Genomic DNA, 22,266 nt, shown 5'->3' with positions numbered 1-22,266 from the left:
GGTTAAAGCCGTTAAGTGAGATGTGTACTAACTGTCTAAAAAAATCCCTACATTGTTAGGGAATTATTTTTCTGGCGAACACTATTCTGCTTGCTAATGCCATCATGTGTAGTTATGGTGTGAGTTAATTAAAGTCCCGCTCATTTTTTCCCAACGCAGATTCAACGTCACAAAAATTAATCACCACCGATCTAGGGTTTTTTTACGCCGTTGGTACACATCTCAATTAAGTCCAGTCCAACACGAGAGAGAAACTTTTTTGTAGAAAGGAGCTGCACTTCTAGGCACACGATGTGCCATATACTCACACCATGATAAAACGCGGTAGTAATTTTATATTTTAATGTCTCACTTTGTCTCCTGCGTTACTTTAGCGTCATGCTCATGCAATCTGACGCGAGTCTCTTGATTAGAAGTTTCTAGCTTCATCAAAAGTGAATAGCTAGCTCGGGTGCTGAATCTTGAAATCCTGCAGGACTACTGTCTTAACATACGAATATACGTATCCCCGATTAATCAACTGCTACTTGTCTTATTTGTACAATTCTGAGTGCAGCTACTTGTTTAATTAACGTATCCAGTTCGTAGCTGCTGGTGCAGCAGCGTTATGCTATTTGCAAGACGGCACATTGCGGAATTTCCGGATCTAGATTCTAATGAGACGTTTGTTTTTCTACCTACCTGCCTGGGAAAAATTAACCAGATTTATTTAGATCATCTCATTTCTTCCAAATACATCTCGTCATTTTAAATCTCAGATCGACTTACGTGAAATCGTATTTATTCAGACACGTTTATATCGACTTAGGTATAATCAGTATAGATCCAATGCTAAAATTTAATCTGAGATCTGGATGAATATAGTTACACATATTTGTCAAATCTTCTCTGTTCTAGTATTGAAATGCGTATAAGTTACATTTAGATCAGATTAGATAGAGATAAAACTTATATCCGATTATATCTAATGGCTCACAATCGGATATAATTTGATTTAATTGGATTAAATTAGATCTATTAATTTTTTCCCAGGTATCCGTACAAGAATAAACAATCCTAAGACCGTTTCTCTGAAAATGCTTATAAATACTGGGTATATTTGGTTTAAAAATATTTCAATCCCTTACTCAAATGTTTACTTGATTGGTTGTATTAAAATAAATATTGGCTCGATTCAAACTTTCGGGGTCCCTCTTTTTTCGGCTTGCAAAAATTCACTTCGCAGATGCGCATTTATTGGAAAACTGAACTTGGGTTGTTCTGGGCTTTGTTGATTTATCGATTGAATTATTTCGCAGCCAGCTGCCTTGTTCGGAGTAAACTCTGACAATAAAATATGTCGTTGAGTTTGACGGGGTAAATAATTTTAGCAATCAAGTGTGATCTATTTTTTGTACCAATTAATACAGCAGTGCTGTTGATTTTTTTTTTGGGTTAGGAATCGCTGCTGATTCACCTGCAAATATTGGTGTACTCATTACTGTTATTTATGTCGGACTGAAGTGGCGGGTGAAAGATAAGAATAATTGCAACTTGAATTGCACCTATTTTGCGGTACAATAAAACTAACAATAAATTGATCTCCGAAAAAAAAAAAATTTAATATGTTTATAATTGTACAAAATTGGAAGGTTTTTCAATGTCAAATATAAAGATCTGGTGAAACGCTCCGTTTGGACTCGTGACAAATTAATGAATCAGTCATCTGGAGAAATTTGTCACATCGTTCGAAATTTTCTTGTAAATTATCAAGCTTGACTTTTTTACTCTAAATTCATCGTAAAATAGCGTTTCCAAAACCAATTTTCACTCTCATTTCGACGTTTTTGAGTTATTGAATACGTGAAACTATTTATTGTATAACCTTTTTCAAAATTCTTAATTTTATTTAACCTTCCGGTCGTTTTGAGATCGTTGCCATGCCGGATGATCATTCATTACTTTTTAATTTTTTCAACTTTTCAAAAGTTTTGTATTCATTAAAAACTACGTTCGAGCGTTTCAAATACATTAAAATACTTTTGACACTATAGTGAGAATATTCAAATCAAATCGAAAGTGAAATCATATGAAGTAAAAATAAATATCCAATAAAATTTTTTCAGAATCATGATCAGGCGTAGAAAATAAATTAATTTCACCTTTTATATAATTTAAATATATTTTTACACAGAGTCGAGAAGGTTTGATAATTTCACTAATTTTAAAAAACGTTTTACGATATTCATTTCTGTACATATAAATTTTTTGATGGATTAAGAGAAATTGAAAAGTATGATGCTATTATGGAACTGTTTTTGGAATTATCAGAACGAAAAATGGATTTTTTTAAAATCTTTTGATAATCTTTATAAAAAAAAATGGAACTATGACAATGTATGCAAAATTCTAAGCGTCTGGCCTGAAAACTGAAAATGACAAAAAAAAAAAAAACTGCGGTTTCTAAACGTGTTTATATCACCTGAAAAAATTTGCAAAGAAAACCAAAATGTTGTTTTGAAAATTTTTACTCCAATTTTTGATAAAAAAAAAAGAGTTTTATCCATTCAAAAAATATAATTCCATCATTTTTGAATTTTGACGTTTGCGATTTTGTGTCAAAGGCAGTACTCGTGAGGAAAGAAAAAAAGTGTTTAAACTCTTATTTAAGCTTCGGAAAAGCGAAACTCTTGCCACCACGGCTGGGTGAGAATTCAAGGATGCATTATTGAAAGCGTCGAGCGTATTGAGCTTGCAGCAAGGGGTCTATAGATGCATTTTAATCAGATAAGAACGACTCCCCTTTGAGGCATTCTAACGGCTAAACTTTCACATCGCTTCGCTGTAAATTGGGTAGGTACGTGAAGCGTGTAAGAAGGGAGTTTCAACTCCGTGTATACTTAAACGCTCGCCCTGGCTACACTTGCGGGAAATGAGGTGATTCCTACGTGCCTCATTCCGGTTACTATATACACACCTCCAAATGTCTCGTACGATTGAAAAGTTTATTCTCTTGTTATATTTATACTATATAAAACTGCGTGGGCTTACGATTTTTTCTCCTCTCTATCAATTCTGAACAACTGAACCCATTGACTCACACATTATTCTGCTGAGTCAACTTTAATAATAAGATAGTATTCCATGCTTTTTAGGATCTCTGATTACGAATCTGAAATTAGATTTCAAAACTTTAAGATTTTTTAATCATAAATTGAATCAAATCCGGTAAAAAAATTCTATGTAGTGGTTTTCGGGGTCGCTGATTAAATTTGCCATACCGAAATTTGAAAATCTGATTACTCGTAATCAGCGATACGTAAAAGCCTCTGGACAGAGTTTTTTTTATTCGTGTTCTATCGAATTTCAATTTTTAGCTAGTTATATCGGATCAGCAACCTTGGATTTGTAAAATGCGATTTCAGATTTGTAATCAGTGACTCTAAAAACTTATAATTTATGTAAAACATGTGTATGTGTAGAGGAGTAATACAAGCCTGGTTATATTTGAAGATTCCTGTTACCGGCACTTACCGACATCTTCGCTATACTCAAGCCTTTCTCCGCGATGATGTTACAGTCTGCTGTACCGACCGAAGGTCAAAATAGCGGGGAAGGGTTTGAGTCTAGGAAAGATGTCGGTAAGTGTCGGTAAACGAATCTTTAAGTAGAACTTATTCAGTATTACTACGGAATTATTCCTTCAATTATCAAAATTTTTTTAAATAAATTTGTTTCTAAAATTAATTATTTACATTACATCGCAATAATTGCTCTCGAGTATTGAAAACCTATTAGTATACTATTAGCAATGGCAAAGCAGCAAATAAAAATGGTAAAAAGTTGTATAACCTAATGAAAATTGATATTGTTACGATACACATTTGACTAGAATTTTGTGACAACTATAACAAATGAAACTTTTCTCACGAAGCAAAAATATGGAGATCAGTTTAGGAAATGGAGAATGGAAATGGGAAAGTACGTGTTCACGCAAAAAATAAATAAAGTATCACATCAAAAATTTATTTAGAGCTATACTTATCTATCGTGTTTTGAAATTGATTGATAAGATTAATCGATTAATCGCGTTAACTTCAATTTACTGTTTTTTCGATCAATCGAGTAATAAATATAATTTCGAACGGTCCTTTCGAATTGATCAGTTTTCGGATTAATAGATTAATCAGCCCTTTCGATTAATTCTTTCTTTTTTTTTTAAACAATCGAAATGTTACTTGGGTGTGATTTGAACGAATATTTAAAAAAAATTCACGTGGATGTCACAAGATACTGAAAAATCTCAAAACTGTGTATTAAATAGTTGCAGGAGAGTAAAAAAGATCTCCGACTCTTGTAGCTTTAACTTGCAGTGAAACTGAGCTTGAAACCACCAATTTCTTCGCAATTTAAACATCTGTGGCGTTTCTCTAATGCTCAACAATCTAGTAAAATAATTGCTCTTGCCTAATCGGCCAGTGATCAAACATCCCTCTTGCATTCGATGTGATTTTTCGTCAACTATCGTATAAAAATATCACGCGATTACTGTAGGAAAGCAATAATCGACTAATTAGATTTTCAAACAAAATAACTCTCAACGATTTCAGCTGGAAGGCTTAATAATCCTGCCGGTCGTTTTCTTTCTACAGACCCCGAAATTTTTCCTTCCCTCAACGAGGGTTGGGAAATTACGGAGGTTCTCATATTAAGCTCAAGTACGACCGTACTTGTGTGTACTTTACGTGCCTCTGCACCTGGCCCTAATTACTGCCCTTTTTATTTCGTTTAACAGATAACAACTGGCCATTCGTTCTGGATAGGTAATCGCGGCCTCTGTTTTGTCGAAGTATTTTCGAAGAACCCAAACGGCGTTTCGTTGTGTAATCCAAGATTTTCCTGGTAAAAATAATTTCTACGAGAAACTAGAACGAAGTACGGTTCTTTTAAAATTGTCCAAAAGTGTGGGACATTGTGGAAAATCATCGAAAATTGTAGTATTTGGCGTTGGAAATTTAAAATTTATACAAAAAATTATATAAATCTACAATTTTCTATATAAGATGATTACAATTTTTGACACGGACAAAACCGATTTTGTTTTCGTAGACACTCGCGGAATTTCGTCAAAACTTATCTGTTTCGACGAAAAATTATAAAAATTTACAATTTTCTATAAAAGGTAATCACAATTCCGAACCAGACGATATTAATTTTTTTTTTTTTCTCATCGAGGGTCCGATATTTCATTTTAAAGACAAAACACGGTAAACCATGATTTTGTACGATATTTTCCTACAGCTCGTATTAAGACCTAATCTCAGGAGGCGCGAATTCTGATTTTCTCCTTATTTTATACTTTGGGTTCATCATATTTTCATAAAAACTGGGAGAAAATCCTTTCACCCGTAAATCCCCGATCAGAGACCACTCAGACCTTATAAACCTTCAGGAATACCCTTCATCCAAGGTATACACATTAAAAACAAGTTTAAAAATTCAAGTCGTCCTGTTGCTACTGAAAATTTTAAAGAGTCCAAGAGAGAAACAATCATAAAAGTGGCAACATCGTTTAAATTTACAGATAAGAACGTCAGGTAACTTATGAACCTGAACAGTATCTTCACGAATTAGTAATAATTACGAATTGTTGCTTAAAAATTGAAAAAAGAAAAACAAAAATACTGATATTCGTCTGAAAACCCTATCGCTATGTTAACTTTAAGATTTTTTGAGAATGACGACTGACAGTATCTCGGTGCCAATCTCTTCTCATTTCAGTGCAGGTTAGTCATATGACTGGTAAGTTTGGACATGGCAGGGTATTTAAAAAAGGTTATGGAAACCCTCAGATTGTCAGGGAATTTTTAACTTGGTCGTGGAACAAACTAAAAATATCAGTTTTCTATGATAAACCGAACATAGAATTATTTAGCTGGACGATTTAAGTTTTAGTAACTTACTAGAACTGCAAAAATGTCTGGGAAAACTAGGTTTTAGGTCCTGGAAAAACTGGAAAAGTCTTGGAATTTTTTCCTCAGAAATTTGTAGCAACCTTGCAGTGGTTGATAATATTTTCTCAGCAGATCTGAATTTGCAAATTTTTTTAATTCTGTTGCAAGATCCGATGATATTTCGGCTGCATGAAATCAGACTGGCTGTAAAAAACGATAGCACTCCATGTCAATTTTTACCTCCACTCTTTCGGTGATTCGAACGGTGTGCAGAGGGCTGAACGCCGTCTGAATCATCTCACTCAAATGGTGAACCCCTTTAATCTTTATCGCCGTTACAACAGGGCTGAACCGAACGTGGGACGCGCAGTAACCCCACGTTTTCACCCTCAAATGAGCCACCTTGCATTTTTAGCAACCATGAAGTGATGTGTCGTCTTTTCGAATTCAAGATTGGCAAGTTGGTCCCGCCAAAATAGATCTGAATTAAAAATTTTCGGGATATGGCTGTCGAGATGGGTATTCGAACCTTCGATGAAGGATTTGATTTGATTTTTGAGCTGCATAGCCGGCGTTTTGAGAAAACAGTAAAATTTGAAGTTTTTTGCAGTTTTTTCAAAAACTCTTAACGACGGATGAAAAATTACTCTACCATCGTGTAGAGCGGAAAATTTTACATCAAATTGTGTCCTTGTTTAACAGAAACTGAGTCGGATTAATGAATTAAGAAAAAAGAAATCCTATTTATCGACGGCAAATGGGGAATTTTTGTAAAATAGTTTCCTAGTTTAGAAAAAAGAAATCTGACTTATCGACGGCATATGGAGAATTTATGTGAAATAATTTCCTAATCAAGAAAAGAAAAATTCTACTTATCGGCGGCATCTAGGGAATTTTTGTGAAACAATTTCCTAATTAAAAAAGAAAGAAATTCTACTTATCGACGGAATTTGGGGAATTTTTGTGAAATAATTTCCTAATTAAAAAAGAAAGCAATTCTACTTATCGACGACATCTGAGGAATTTTTGTAAAATAATTTCCTAATTAAAAAAGAAAGCAGTTCTACTTATCGACGGTATCTGTAGAATTTTTGTGAAATAATTTTCTAATCAAGAAAGAAAGAAATTCCACTTATCGACGACATCTGGGGAATTCTGGTGAAATAATTTCTTTTTTCTCAATTTTTCAATCCGTTTTCGACATACGAGGACATAATTTGATGTAGAATTATCCACTGTACCTGATAGTATTGTTGAAATCTTCATTTGTTTTACTAGACTTCACTCGGATTTATTTCTACCCACATAGCAGAAGTGTTCTTTGCCTTTATTTATAGTGAAGATGCATAGGATCTTGATCGGAGATGATAATAATAATACCGCTAACAATTAACCCCTATCGTGCTCGACGCTCGAGGTACAACAAGAGTACAAAGGCAGTGACGCGGACGTTTTGTACACCAGAGGGAGACACACGTGCCAAAGTTATTTCTGGCTGAAACGACGGTTTACGCCCGGTAATCCCCGGCCGGGTCTTCGCGCTTTTTGTCGTCCACCTTTTATCAACCCGCATTTAGCGGTCGTGTTGGTAGCTCTGACGTTGTCGCAACTGTGCTTATGGGCGTGCTCGCCCGGTGAACCTACAGGAATAATTTACTTGGGCTGCTGATTATTTTTTGGTAATTTTCAGAAGGACCATCTGATAACGGGCTTATCTTCTATGGATCCGGAGGGCTTCCCTTTCGGGTCTACGTAGAACAAGGAGAACCAGAGCCGAGGACTGCAGGGTTCGGTATGTATTACATCTACACTAGGGTGGTCCTTAATAGGGTTGTTTTTTAATTTTTGTACTTACAGGGGGTCAAATGCTTTCAAATTGTAAAAAAAAAAATTTCCCGAAAATTCGACCTATTAGTGATCGAAGTATCTTAGAGAAATAAGTTGGGAAAAACTTTCTTCTTAGTATATATTTTATTGGAAGAGTAATAATGTTCAAGATAATCTGTAACTGTGAGGTATCACTAGGCATTAGTGCCACTATCTGAAAAAAGATACAAATCTGACTAAATCTTCTCGTCATCGTACACGGTGTCTCATTTTGAGTCTATCGGTAAAATGTAGATGAAAGTCTAATGGGTTTTGATGGGGACATCAGATGGAAAAAGAGATCATCTTCATAGCAAAGTCTATAATATCGTTTTCGTAATACAGAATCGAAACTAGCCTTGAATTGAAGCTGAAAAATGAAAAATGTTGCAATTAACTTTAAAAACTGAGCGATTATTTGACTTTTAGTCCAAGGAGGATTCATACTGGCAGTCTATTAAGAGGCCAATTGGACTCAAAAAACAAGATCGTCGTTGTTAATTTATTTTAGGCTTATAATTTTTGACATAGGGTTTTATTACAATTTTATCAGTTCAGTTATAAACACAATCAAATTTTCTAAAATACAGTTTGCTGACTCTTGTTTCTCACTTATTTTGCAATATTGACAAAGGAGAGTATATTTTTCTTATAACTTTGAGATTTTCAAATCTTATTCTGATAATTTATTACTATAGATTACTCCAGTAAATGAATTCGATTATTCAAACATTATTTTGTGTAAAAAATAATACTTTCCCGCTACCAGTAAAAACTCTTCTAATTGAAAATAACCGTGACTTCGTAGTTGCTAAACCTAGCTGGAAACACTTTTGTCGGATTTGTTTCAAAGCCAGCTATGATCTGATCTTAAAAAGCTATAAATTTCCAAATAATCAATGTCACGTGATCTCGACCTTCCCTTCTTACAATTAGTACTAAGGTTGTTGTTTCTTTCAAAACCCAAAAATTTATATTTCAAACATATTTTTATGAAACTTATTTTTCCCAAGATACTTGACATTCCATTTGAAACAGGAAATTCTGGGTGAAGGAAATTTTCAGGACGACTGCTTTCCGTCATCCCCCACCTCCTCTTCTCGTGGAACGAATTCATGCGAAACTGACCCGCACATTTTTCGTTGATGTTTGGGCCATTCCTGGCTATCTTATAAATTGGAGCATCAATTTGACCTTTGAAATTGTCCTCACAAGGTTTCATTCCACCTCACGTTGCAGATTGCAGTGTCGCTTCAATGTAGCAATATTACCCGATTGTGAGAAGGAAAACATTCATTGCTATAACACAGTTATGCTTTTAGCCAATTTGTGGTAACTCTTATCCTGATGGAGCCAATAATTTGTACCTTGGGTCCTATTGGATTGGCCTGACATGCGGAGGTCGTTCAATCGACCGATTTCAACGAAACGTTTCGCACACACATCTTAGTATGAAATAAAGAGACCCTTGTTCCACCGTTTTACTGAATGGTCATTTATTGGCGTAAAAAAACGTACCAAAAATTTGTAAAGACTTGTTGTTTGATGAGCATCATTCGTTCTACTGAGGTCAATTCTTGAATTCCGTTGGGTGAACGTAAACCAATTGATCAAGGATTACATATTGAAATAGCTCAAACATTTTGCTCAAACTTAGGATGTTCTTAGTGCACTTTATTCTAGTGCACTCTGCTCATAGAGACAACATGCAAGCAATGCTTGTTTCCAGTTTCAAAATGGTGAACTTAAATTTTCAAGATAGTTCAACGAACTTTAGCGTACAACTTTATGGTATTGGAATTTAGGTTTAGAGGAATTTTCGTTATTTTCTATTGAATGGATCAGTGTAGGAGTTTTTTATCACCAGGATTCCGGACGGTTTCGCTGACTAATTTTGCTCGAAATTAGGGTGAAAACTCGCACAAAAAACCGAAGCCTTCGGCCGTTTTGCTTCCACAAGTCACTGTCTGCTGCAACTGTAATGTTCGTAACCATAATGACTGTAATTCAATTTCAACTCGTTTATACCGTATTCAATTATTCTATACCTTCCAAAAATTCATTCTGGATTCTTCTGTGCTATTGTGAGTATATTTGTCACTCCAAATTCAATTTACGATAACAGTATTCTGACACCTAAACCAAAGACTCAGTACTTACAAAGTATTACTTTCAATTCCATATTTACCAATATGGATACCAAATTTCGAGTTAAACGTGAGTTTCACTCTGAATTAAATACCAAACATGAATTCAAAGAAAAATCCTGACGTGATAGAATTCTTATGAGTATTTTCCCGAATCTCGGTGAGTGAAAACCTATAATAAACAGTATAAAAAATCTGTACAATTTTTTGTTTGCAGAACCCTGCAAGAGTATCAAATCCAAATGTTATTTCCTATCTCGTTTCAAATATTTCACTATTCACAACCTTATGCTAGTCACATGCACAGATATCATATAAAGTTGGGAGAATTTTTATTCCAATTCAATCAGTTTCGATGAAATAAAGGATCAGGCTCCGATCGACACTGCGGAGGTAATCCGATTGTGCTAACTGGATACGTGAGAAGCGCTGATCATGGAAACGTGCTGCTGTTGCTAGGCGCGTAAAATCTTCATCATCGTTGATGCACAGCGAGATTTAGAATTTTGCGGATTTCAAGTTGAAAGTAATACTTCAGAGCGACTGTTTTATGGGTCACTAGTAATGAGCGGAATTCTAATTGTTTCAAACTCTGTAGGTAGGAACGCGTAACAGATAAACCTGCGAACGAGTTTTCTAGTGCGATTAACTTTGGATGGCAAGAATCAGGATTCACATTCATCGGAGATGGTTACCTCATCTCGATTGAAATTTGAGCAGGTTGATTAATAAAAAATTGATATTTATAAATTTTGTTATAAGATATTCGTATATTGAGTATTTGTCAAGTATAATTTTATTCGAAAGCTTAAAAAAGAGCTTTTCAAAAATATAAAAGCAGAAAATACTGGATTAATAAACAAAAGTTTAATATATCAATGTTTGCTTTCAAATCACTTTGAAGTAGTTAAAATTTGGGGGTACAGTTTGATGTTACTTTGCGATAGATCGTTTCATTCAGAGAACCATTTTCTGCAAAGTCAATGCAACACGTTTCTTTTTTTATTGGTCAATTGAATATGGCCGTTTTTTAAATCATAATCAATATCGGTACAGTGTTGCAAAATCAAACATTGACGATAGTAACATGATGAAAACGAGTGTTTCACTAAAAATCAGGCACCACGGAGTGAGCTCAAAGGTTATTGAAAATTTTGAAACGTTTTGAAACTAATCATTTATATTCAAATTCTTCTTCATAATTTCAGTATTTTCTGGTAGTGTGTTTTCAAAACGATCTTCGTAGGTTAGGAATAAAAAATTTGATTTACAGCGACGTACGACTTTCTCATAATAAAATAATTAAACAGTATTGATTTTTATCCTCATTTTAACCTTTGAAAAATCGTCAATAATTGCTCAACTTTATTCTTAGTTCACTGGAAACGTTCTGAAACACTTTTCATACCACAACTTTGGAACCGTTAGTACGATTTTAATGAATTTTCATACAGATTTTCTACAAATACTTCGTTCTCTCAGAGACCAAAACAATTCACGCTCTAACTCTAAGACTGATAACTATGTCCCACTGTTATCCAACTGATTAATATATCAAGTTTCCCGCTTTTTCAGGAACAAAAAAAATCGCTTTTCATGACAAGGCGTTCAAGCCTTTCACCTTACCACACGTATAGAACAATTTTCACAAAACTTTGGTGATAGATATTGAGTGACGATACTCGCTTTTGTAAACTTTTCCCACGAAATATAATCTCGTAATTTACAGAACGTTCAATGCTCAATTGTAGAGGATTATTAATTATCCCCAAGCTTTTCAAGACTCTATGATTAATCGCGTTCAGTTGAATTAATGCTTCGTCCTTGGCCGCAGGTACACGTTTCAGTCAAAGTTACAAATCCAGTGAGTTTTCGTAACACCTTATCTGACTTGAAGTTGGAAGGTCAATTAAACTCGACCTCCAAGATTTCAGTCACCATTATATATATTTTATTCGATCGAGACCAATAACGACAAAATTTTCATTCAACTTTCAAACATTGCATTCTTAGTTTTAAAACTTTCTCCAATAACGGTCCCCTGCTTCTTCATCAGCCGAAAAGTATGCTAAATATCCACAGTCTGTGGTCTGTGAGAACCATGATTTCTTAGCCAGATAGTATCGTCAATGAAAGAAAAAATTGGACCTTCTGATAAAAGCTTTAATCTATAACGGAGAATTTTTTTTTGTTTCTTGATCTTAAAATGTATAAATGAGTTGACCTTATTTTAAACTGGAACGAGCTTGAAGTTTTTTTTAACGTTTATGTAACGTCATGAATTTTTGAGAAAAATCATGACCCATTTCGCAGCCGTATAATAATGTATCAAATTGCGTAAGCCACGTTAAAGAAAAATATATTGTTACATTGGAAACGCAACTCCATTCGTCACAGTAACTCTCAGTTTGTAAAATAATGATTTTTGTCCAGTGGATACCGTTATGTCGAGGCTACTAACTTGAAACTCGTAATAGAGACTGGATATAATAGCTACACTATCAGGTTTTGATGTATTCCCTTTTGAGATCATAAATAATGCAACAGCCCCACGTATATATGCTACCGTGAACAAGGGTGTATCAGACTATATTAGAACATAGTACAAGCTGGCATCGTTTAATATAAATGCATGTAAGCTTACGATATGCTCCACGTGAATATAAATAGACGATGTATGTAGTTTTCCGACATCAGAAATATCGATCATCTTCCTGCGACGCGAGGATTAGGGGTTTTTCAGATATATCGACTCCGTCGATAAGACTCAGTCGATAAGAGTCATGACGACTCAGCCGATAAGAGTCATGACGACTCTTATGGGTAAATAATTCCGTTAGGCTTCTCAGATGAGTCATAAACAGCTACAAAAATTTAGCGAAAATAATGTGCAATCGATAATGATTGGTAGCATACTCTGTCCTGCTAACCAAGGACTTGAAAAAATATGTTCCGCTTGTTCAGTGAGTTAATGTCTCGCGAAATATAAATCCCGCAGGTCAAGAGGCGCGAAAAAACGATTTTAAAACGTGCCACCCATGTATCAGCGGGATAAATTTGACGTAATATTAAAAATAAATACCAGGTATACCGCCTGTTACGTTCAATTTATTGAGTAATTTTTTGAAGAAGCATATGAAGATTTTTTTTTCATTTTATTTGGTCTAGTTTTGATACTTAAAAACATCCTCTCACAAGTATAATAAGCTTTCGGTTCAGGGATTCCGTGAAAAAAATATTTCCATCCACATGAAAGTATTTGTTGCGTGAAAAACTGATACTAGTGAATAATTTGAGAACGTCAAACAGAATTGTTGGGATATCATTCATTATTCGACATAAAAAAAAAATATTGACAAATTACGGGGATCGAATAAAGTGGATAACCAATTGCAGCTACGACAGACTTGACAGATTCTTGATGTCTGTGAAAAAACGATTCAATAGTCTCTGATAAAATGTATTTCGATACGCTGACGTCAGAGAATAGCCTGAAACCGATACATTCTGGAGTCCGGAAGTATCGTAAAAAACCTTCCAAAGTTAAAAAAGTTGGACTGCAATTTCCGGTGGCTAGTAGGAATTATCATCTTGGGTAGCGTTTGCGGAGTTGGCAACAAGGCTGGAAGTAAAACGGTGGCAAAGAGAAGCGTTTCTTTTTTTTTAACACTCTTTCGTTTCTCCTCTTCTTCTGAAATATTCATATTTAAAGTTCCCCAGTGGGTAGGAGAAATTTCATAACTTCCATTTCAAGAAGATCCCCGTTTACCGCAAAGAAACTGGCCAAAGTTTGCTTCGTTTACGAAAACCGAAAGGGTGTTTCTGTTAGGTAGAAAAGGTACGACGAAAGGCGCGAGGCGACACCTTTCAAAGTTTCAACTCTTTGAGTCCAATCTATACAGTGCTAAGTCCACGTTGCATTTCTCTTCACAATTGCGCACCGTAAAGCGGCGCTAATTAAACCTGGGCCGAATGATTAATGCGTTAACTTTTTGTCTCTATGATTTTCGCGGTACATCCTTCCCTCCCTTATCTTATTAAATTTTGTACATTGATGGGCAAAATTCTAATTAGTTGAATAAAAATCACACATCACGGAATATGAATTTTTATTGATACGAAAAAACGGTAAAAATTACATCATGTAATTTTTAATGAAAGGTACGTAGCCTACAACTATTTTTATATTTTCTATTAGGATCAGAATCAATTAACCATTTGGTTTATTAGTATGTTCGCAGTAACGGGATATGAAATGACAACTTTTATTTTTATTTTGTAATTGAGCCAATGTAAAATACAAATTACATTTGTAATGATACGACTCCGAACATACGACTAAGTATATCCAGTGTATATAAACAGAAATGGAGTTTGTATTTTATTTTGACTTTACGGCAAGATACATATGTAATTTGTATATAATGGATTAATCCTTAATTACAAAATACAAGTACAATTGACATTTCATTTCGCTATTATTAAAAAATGCAAATGTAATTTGTGATTTGTCTCGTCCTAAAGACAAAATAGAAATTTAATTGGTGTTCTATTACACTCTTATTTTAAAATGCAATGTAATTTGTGAATTGTTTCGCCCAAATTACAATTCAAATTTAATTTGTAATTCATTTCCCCTACTAACAAATATCACAGTGCATGATGAATTACGTGTTGTAATTAGGTCACGTCCAATACTGATTCTGGGCTGAAATATCTTCTCCTCAACGAATTACGCGGCTGACGTAAGCTTTGCTCGGATCATTTTGCCCATCCGGAGTTTGCGCTGTGCTTTTACCTCGATTGTATACAAGCGCATATCCATTGCGGCAGGCATACTCGTACTTATCTGGATAAAAGCGAACTCTGTTAAATTGTATTCCTTCTGAAATTGGCCTCCGCCATCTTAACTTCTATAGGAACTTTTAGTACGTATACCGTTCGTTGCTCCCTAGGGGGTCGACTTTGTTATACTATTATTGTGCAGAATCGTGGCGCGAGTTGGTTTGCTTTTGTCTGCAGTCTATATTGTGGTGTGAGTATACATGGTGTGCCTAGAACTCCAACGACACGCCCCGTTCTTCGAGGTCAAAGCCTTTAAGTGAGATGTGTACCAACTGTCTAAAGAAATCCCTGTATTGCTAGGGAATTATTTTTCTGGTAAACGCTATCCTGCTCGGTTATGCCATCATGTATAGTTATGGTGTGAGTCGTTTAAAGTTCCGCTCATTTTTTCCCCACGCAGATTCAACGTCACAACAATTAATCACCACCGATCTAGGGGATTTTGGCGCTGTTGGTACACATCTTACTTAAGGTGCATATGAAGACCCGTTGTACACCTCAAAAACGCGGGAATGCAAAACTCCTATACCGCTCAAGCATTCAGAGTGAAACTTGGGCAATTAATGCCTTATTTTGGAAAAAAGTGGAGCGTCTTTTTATTTTTTCAAAATTTGGAAAAAAAATTTACAGCTTATTTACCACCCACAGAAATTGGCTAAATTTTCACAGTTACACTGAATTGATCGAACTATCCGGTATAATGCCACTCAGCGGTGATGAAACACACATTTTGAGCCCAGTCCCATGAGATTTGATGGTGAATTGATGAAATGGCAGCTAATCTGGTTTTCGATTACGAAGAACACCGAAATCTCATTTTGGCGACATTTGTTACCGACCTTTCATGCATGCCGGTAATTTCTTACCGACATAACACGCATACATTACCGGCATGCGCGTAATATCGGTAACAAATGTCACCAAAATGAGATTTCGGTGTACTTTGTAATCGAAAACCAGATCAGCTGCCATTTCGTCATTTCAGCATCAAATCTGATGGGACTGGGCTCAAAATGTGTGTTTCATCACCGCCGAGTGGCATCATACCGGATAGTTCGATCAATTCAGTGTAACTGTGAAAATTTGGCCAATTTCTGTGGGTGGTAACTAATCTGTAAATTTTTTTTCAAAATTAAAAAAAAATAAAAAGACGCTCCACTTTTTGCCAAAATAAGGCATTAATTGCCCAAGTTTCACTCTGATTGCTTGAGCGGTATAGGAGTTTTGCACCCCCGCGTTCTCTAGGTGTACAACGGGTCTTTATATGCACCCTAAGTCCAGTCCAGCGCGAGAAAGAAATTTTTCTGGAGAAAGGAGCTGCACTTCGAGGTACACCGTGTATACTCACATCACGGTCTCTATCTGCGTCTCTTTGTATTATATGTAAGTAGGTACACTTTGCGTGTTTATGTTATATGTGTTGGTACTCTGCACATACATTTCCATGTAAAGATAACGCGTCACTTGCATTATATACACTCGCAATCAAAGCACGGCAGAATCGCAAGTCCTCTGATAGCGAAATTACCCCCAGATTAATTACGCTGTATCAAGCTCTGTGACTAGGCTACGAATACTTGCAATAACTTCAGCCATGTTCACGCAAGCAGTCCGTGACAGCGAATCTGTCGCGGCGAAATAGCGCGCAAATTACTCTCATAGGTTAGGTGACAACTTTTGACAGTAAATTAACACCGTCATATGTGTCAATAACTGACTGCAGTAGGGTTGTACTTTTGAGAAGCTTTATACTGAGGATTCAGTAATTTGATTCCAATAAATAATTTTTTTTTTTTCAATTAAGTGACCAATCTGAATTTCCTATCATAATCCTTTGTTAAAAAACCTTATCTGTTAACTTAGATTAAAATTTGTATTCTTACACATGTTGAATTTATGATATTTGTGATGAATTTCGTAGTTTTAGTTTAGTTCTTTGACAAAACTTAACCTCAAAATGACGTATCATTGTGAATTTGTAATCCATTTTGTTAAATTGTAGGCAATTTTGTTAAATTGTTGTCTAGCCTTTTTTTCATACAAAATGACCTCCGTCGACGAATTTCTTTATTATTAAATAAAGAAATTTGACAAAAAAATTTTTTCACTTTCTAGTAACTTTCCATTTATTTTTCTTTTCCCAGTAACTTTATCTGACTTTTCAACGAAGATTTTTCTCTGAAAAATGTCACGGAACCTCTATATTACTTTCAAAGATGCGGAAAGGTGGAAATAAACTCAACGTGAACGCTTTTAATGGGGAAAGAAATACGAGACACATTTGCGATTATGAGTTTCCGTGATTAGGTGAAATGCGATGAAATTCCCTAGCGTAAGGTCGTAACCAGACTTACCCGTTAGTCGGCTTGCAGGTAATCAACTCATGTCCTTAATATCAATTCTTCTAGGAAGCAAGTCTCAGCACACATTTTCCGCGATAAACATTATTTAGCATAAAGCTCCTCTATATTTACCCAGAAGCTGGACGGCTGCACGCTTACTGGAAGCTCTGTCGGTACTCACAATCAGCAAAATTGAACAGTACAAACACAAGGAAAAGCGAGAATGCAATATCGTGCGATGCCATGGCGATACCATGCAGTACGTTCAATATACCTGAACGAAAATGACTGCAAGCTTTCGTGTGTTTTGAATTTTGAAAAATCGAACAAAATGATAATCTTGCAAAACTGACACACTGATAAATATTTATGAGGATCGTTTTTGATTCTTCAACGTTTGGCACGTTTTTAAAGTTTGTGAAAAATCTCCTTGTAATTGCATGTAATGTTTGAATAAACATGGACTTGACCATGCCGAATTTTTTTCACCACGCAAAATGCAATCCGTAGATTTTGTCTGGGGATTTAAAGGATCATCGGGTTGAAAAATGAGTGATATGTACGATTTTTTTTTCGTTGGTCAAAATACGCGAAATCAGTATGATTGTTTCTTCTTAAATCAAAGTACTCGTGAATAATAGAGAATAAATATTTGAACGGTTATTTTTGTTTCTTATTTATGTGAAAAAAAAATTTTGAACAATTGAAAATGTCTTGGAAAAATCGAGTCCTTGTTCCTTACACGGTTGTGGTCGTAAATATTATCTAACACAAACTTTGTAAACAGATTATTAATCAGTATGAAAGCCATTATCTTCCTGCGAAAAAGTATCGTCTTTGCCTATTTTTTGACAATTTTTCGTTAAAATAAATATGAAGAGTTAAAAAAAAGCTTCCATATCAAGATAAAAAATGGCGTGAAGAACGTTGTGTCCAAAGTGACGGGTACCTTGAAAACTCTTCCTTCGAAAGTGTGTACACGGTTTTGAAAAACCACGTTTCGAAAAAAGAACGTTCAAATTCTGGCAGTTGAATACTTAAAGAGAGTGAATTCAGCTGTTATAGTCTATCCGATTATAAGTTGAACTCAGGAATTTGTGCACAGAACTGCAGCGTAGCTTAAATTTTAAATGGAAACTTGGTGTGAATTAAGTCCTAATGGATGATGTCTGATTCCTTCCCTTCTTTCATTTTCCGTCTCACCTCTCACTTCTACTTTATTTTCACCGCTCCACCAGTTGCTACGGCCTAAGAACAAGAAAGTTTTTTGTTTTAAGCTTATCGAGGCTTTCAGCCAATGCCCGAGGAGAGAAACGGCAGAGCAGGAGTGAGGAGGACGGTTTTCTCACCATGAAGCTCGAGCTCCGTATAGGAATTACTCACAGCTCCGAGCTCTCCGTGTCTGAACTGGAATTCCAAACTCTCCGGCTGCTTTTTCTCCCTGAAATTTCTTTCTCTTTCTCTCTTTCTGATTTATTCCACCCCCGCCTTGCCCCCTTCCTTCTCGTCTCCTTCTCTCTTGTCCTCTCTCTCTCAAACTCTCTCTTTCTGCTTTTCTCCGCTCGCTCAATTTGCCTCAAGCTTTTCCACACCTCGGTAGCTCGTTATACCCGTGAAAAAGGCTCGCCAATCTTTCCAATCTTTCGTTTCAACGATACGACGTACGTACGTATAGATTTTGCAACGCGTTCGAAAAAAGTTCCTCCACCACTTTTTCACCCCCACGGCAGTTTTCTCTCCCTCTAACTCAACCAATACTCAACCTACCTTTTGCAAGTTACACTTTTCTTTGAGCAGCCACGTCTTTGTGCCGAACGACGCTGTGCCATCTCGAAATTTTCAACCTTTCTCAAAATCAATATGATATCGCGTTCAACTTCCCAATTTGGGAACTATTTTTTTGGATAGTTAATTGTCTTTTTTCTTCGTCAGAGAAAAATGTCGTACAATTTCAAAAACAAAAAATCGAATTCCAACTTTAAACGTTCGCCATTTAATAGGAAAAAAAACAACAACAATTGAATTGTGGTAGAGAGGATTAACTATCCATGAATAAACCGGTAAAGTAAATAATATCACTGAGCAAAATGGTTCCTATTATTGCCAGTAACAATGCTTCTCATAAATTGGTTGTAATCGAAAAAAAAATTTAAGCAAAACCTGATATACATTATTCGTGTGAAAACAAACAGAAATTGAATTTAATAATTGCTTAGGGAAGTACAGATTTTTTAAATTCAATTACTCGTATGTATACCCCTTAAAGACTTCTAACTCAGACCAAATATAAACCGAAGATGATCGTCGCGGTCTTGAAATTGAATATGAAATTTCATCGCGACGAGAATTATCGCAGGATTACGTTAGTCACACTGTAAGCCGCGAGTTTGCAGGCGAGTACCTGGATTATGCAATAATCCTCAAAGCAAACGTGGATCATCCGTACATTATACAAGGCGATGTAAGCCTGCGAGAAGAACTGAACCCTTACTGGGACCTAAGGGTCTCTCCACTCTTTCATCCTAATCCTTCTTCCGTTTCGCACGCCGCAACGTCCCAAGAAATTCAGTGACAAAATGCTGTAATATTTCACTGTCTTGTTACCATATCATAAGAGTATTAATACATCTTGATATATCACGGCCTACACTTGGCCGCGTCACGAACGGATTACAACTTAGTAACATATTTGGTACTATCTGGTCAATCTCGTGAAAGAGCCTCTTTTTCTGAAATTAACAATTGGTCAGCGTTCAGATACCAGCTGATTGCATTATTGGGCACTGCGTAATTACAGTTACGATGTAATTGCATTTTGATTAGAAATTTTACATGCAATTTGCCGAATGGAAGACAAGAATTCGTTGAAAAATACTTGAGTTCAGATTATATTTGAATTTTGTTTAAAAAATTGGAATTAGTTTTTCATCTCAGTTCAATCACAATTTTTTGATGTAAGCGATATTTTTTTTCAAATCAATTACAATTTGCAATTGTAATTCATATCCTAATGCAATCGAGTACTAAGTAAATGTATACTACACACTTATATACAAATGCTACTTGTATCTTATTATCATCACAATTGCAAATTGGATTTGTAGTTTGCAATTTGTATTCTATTTTCGTCTTAATTGTAAATCGCAATTGTAACTTGTCATCTATTTGAATCTCAATTGCATTCGATATTTATAATGTGTATTCGATTGTCATCTCTATCACAAATTGTGTTTGTAATATGTAATAGTATCGTCTCGATTACAAACCGTATTTGTAATTTGTAATTGACGATTGATTAAAATTATGCCGGTTACTGGTGAATATCAAGATTATACATAAATGCAATTCGTATCCTATTCTCATCGCGATTGCGAATTTGATTTGTAGTTTTCAGTTTGTATTTTATTTTCGTCTTAATTGTGAATTGTACCTGTAACTTGTAACTTGTAACCTATTTTGATCTTAATTGTATTCGATATTTCTAATGTGTATTTGATTGTCATCTCAATCACAAATTGTATTTGTAATATTCAATAGTATCCTCTCGTTTACAAACCGGATCTGCAATTTGTAATTGACGATTGATTGAAATTTTGCCAGTTACTGGTGAATCTCAAGATTATACACAAATGCAATTTATATTCTATTCTCATCGCAATTGCGAATTTGATTTGTAGTTTTCAATTTGTATTCTATTTTCATCTTAATTGCGAATTGTACTTGTAACTTGTAACCTATTGCCATACTTTTGACGTGTATTCGAATGTCGTCTCAAACACAATTCGTATTTGTAATTTGTAATCTCAATTTTAAACCGTATCTTGTAATTTGTAATTGACGACAGATTGCAGTTTTATCGGTTACCGGTTAGCGTGAAGATTACAGCCGGTTTATTGGTAAGCCGGTCTCTTCCTGTTAGCTTCTATCAAGAAATATAGTCTTTTCCTCTACCGTTCTCGAATCTTATAGCACTTGCTACATTGATACAACTTTATGAGTATTAGCTCGGCGGTGAAACTACAGAGCACCTTACTCGTAGACCGAATGGTCAGTGAAATCCGATAATTGCATTTCCTTTGAACTCGTGGAGTAGTTATGAACTATTAGTCAGAGGCAGAGAGCGAAAGCACCAGATCCCGAGGACCTGAAGACGCGCGTTGATGTCAACAGGAATTCCTAAGTTAGTAACGTTAAAATAACAAAACGTTTCATAAAAAATCGTTATTTTGCAATTTTTTAATAACCTTGAAGTAGCCCAATCGTCAACACACGAGTATTTCTAGCTCTGTTGAGGATTACTGAGTGTCAAATCACCTTTAAAAGTAGTAAAATAACAATTTACTACGAAATTGTTTCATTATATCAAAATTCTGAACTTTAACTTCATATGAAATAATAATTCATATAAAAGTGCCGCGTTTCTTGTAGTGAGAAAATTTTTTTCAATCTCCCGCCGGGTTTCAAAAGTGGATGAGGTATCCGTACTAATATTTTTATGGAAATATAATACGCGTGACAAGTTTTTCAATTGTGTAATACCCACATCCATCTTCCGAATACCTTTTTTCACCTTTCTTAGGGTCCTCGGTTCTTTCAAACGCACTGGGTAATTCGCTGGGTCGAGGCAATATTTTCTTGACTCCTTGGCCAATAAAGTCCTTGATATAATGTCCCTCAGACGTGCTCTAAGCTGAGTAAGGTAGCTAAGGCACCTCGAAGGATACGAAATTCGGTCTCAGAAACGACGCAAATACGTTCAATCGAACGGAAACAAAAGTTGAATCTGGTTCTGCAGTGAGCGCCCCGGATCATCGGTGATTTCTCCACTCGTACACCGACTTCCGGAGCTCAAGTTGTAAAACAAATGTTGATTTTCCGCAAAAAAAAAAAATTATTGCTCCGCAAAAAATACGTACAAACACTCTGTTCATCGATATGCAATGGCTATGTTCCAGCATTTTTGTCTTCAACGCAATGAGATCCTATTTTTTCGTTTTTGTTTTTTGCAGTTTTTTTTGCCGACATTTTTTCGGAAACAATTGACGTATCAATTTTTCCGTGTTATAGAGATTTTGGATATATTTGTATCGCCAATCACGTGAGTGGTCAGGAAATATTTTTTCAACGAGTTTT

General features: G+C 35.4%; 1 protein-coding gene across 3 annotated transcripts in view; it reads left to right on the top strand.

The window, feature by feature from the left end:
• Nucleotides 1-22,266, top strand: part of LOC124414653 — a 284,193-nt gene that overhangs the window by 144,723 nt on the left and 117,204 nt on the right. For 2 of the 3 annotated variants that reach the window (XM_046895664.1, XM_046895662.1), the window contains one exon: nucleotides 7,624-7,725. The exons of the other annotated variant lie outside the window; for it this stretch is intronic. The gene's annotated coding sequence lies outside the window, so the exon portion shown is untranslated. The remainder of the gene's footprint in view (nucleotides 1-7,623; nucleotides 7,726-22,266) is intronic. 3 annotated transcript variants of the gene reach the window in all.

Source organism: Diprion similis, chromosome 14 (assembly GCF_021155765.1).
Source record: "Diprion similis isolate iyDipSimi1 chromosome 14, iyDipSimi1.1, whole genome shotgun sequence".
In the NCBI taxonomy this organism is placed as follows: Eukaryota; Metazoa; Arthropoda; class Insecta; order Hymenoptera; family Diprionidae; genus Diprion; species Diprion similis.
Note: the sequence above shows the minus strand (reverse complement) of the source record. Positions and strands in the feature narration are given on the sequence as shown.